Genomic DNA, 1,743 nt, shown 5'->3' on the forward strand with positions numbered 1-1,743 from the left:
AGCCTGGGGACCTACCTTTAGAGCGAGCCAAGGAGCTGCTTGTACAAAGCCAGTCAGAGAGACTGTGTAATGCCTGCTTCATCATGGGCTTTTGGCAAAATCTATGACAAGCTCAGCTCAGCCAAAAGCACCGCACCTTTAGACATGCACCGTAGCAGAACTTGAGCACATAGGGAATTTTTCTGGTGGGTCTCAGGCACCCCTGGCTTCCTAGAAACCTGAGAAGCCTGCATAGGAATTTATTTTTTTTTAGGTCTACCACTCTCTTGAATTTGCATGTTAATTAGCCTGAACTGCACAGTAGGTACCTAAGAGCTTTTTTCTCCTTTAACTCTTACACAGTTGATTTCAGAAGTAAATAAAAAGATTGAAGCAGGAGGTAAACATGAGACAAGAATCACTGAAAACAAATACCGGGGTTAACAAAGCATAGCCATTGTTCAGGGTTTAGTAGGCACCATGACAGCAATTATTTCAAGGAAGGATTTGAAAAACAATGCTTCCAGTATTTTCATGGCAAACTCCTGCCATGCTCAGGGGTTTTCGTGCTTTTAGCTGTTACATCTGCAACTGAAGCTAACTGTGAAATTAGCAATTTATTTATCCCATGGTACATATACACACATTTGCAACAGTAAAAATGAGTAAGGGTGAATAGTGAACACTGTGAGTAAAAGTTAGAACCTTTTTTATCAGATTTTGTCATTCACTATTTAATCAAATACCTGCAGATTTCCATATAGAAACTTTCCCTGTTCCTTCTTGTGGCTTATATCACTAATACTATTAACATCCCGCTGTTACTTCTAAACAACATAATATGAGCTCTGCCAGAATAACAAGTCAGAAAAAGGAAAGCTGACTTTAAAAACAGCTGCCTGAATTGCATGGAAGCAGAAGATGCCATTAAGTATAAAATAGAACAATAAAGGCCTACAATTTGTAAACAGCCTTTGATTCTGTAACATTTAGTAAAAATAGTCTCCTTAGGAATGCATGTACACATTAAGATATTTTTCAAGATTATACCTTTACAAAAATGACATTAGAACCTGTAGTCTGTTTCTTGTATTGTGTCCTATTCTTAAAATTATATAAACACAAAGGGAAAAATATCTCTCATGGAAATTAACTATTTCTGATCATTTAGCCACAGATTGATTAAAAGAAGATTAAATAGGATATAAAGTTGTTGGCAATCTTATTTGGAAGGTGTAACTGATAAATCAAAAAGCATACTGAAAGCATGTTAACAGTGATAAAGTTATCCAGACCACTCTGTGTATGTAATAAGCAATAATTTAGATTTACCCATCTGAAATCAAGATGTAATTATACATTAATCTATTTCATATTTAGACACCTCTGTAAAATAGAAATTTTAGTTTAGTAACAAAACCCCTAGATGTTCCTAAGAAAAGTTGAATCTGAGGCATCAGAAAAAATATATTTTATGTCCTTCTTTCATTCAAAATCAATAGAATATAATAATCATCACTGCTTCTTAGTGATTTTGTATGGAATTGAAGGTAATAAATAGACAAGGATTGACATTTTCTGGCAAAAGCAACAGCAGTAATATCTGTAGACAATCTGATGTGTGAGCAATACTTTCTGAAAACTTAGTGAGTGCCTTTTTCCTCTTCTAATGATTTCTTTAAGGGTAGGGTTTTTTTTAAACTGTGCATTTGAATGAAACTAAGACTACTACTATCATATGTATAAAATGAGAACCTGAGTTAC

The sequence above is a fragment of the Cariama cristata genome, unplaced genomic scaffold, assembly GCF_000690535.1.
Source record: "Cariama cristata isolate BGI_N322 unplaced genomic scaffold, ASM69053v1 scaffold28418, whole genome shotgun sequence".
In the NCBI taxonomy this organism is placed as follows: domain Eukaryota; kingdom Metazoa; phylum Chordata; class Aves; order Cariamiformes; family Cariamidae; genus Cariama; species Cariama cristata.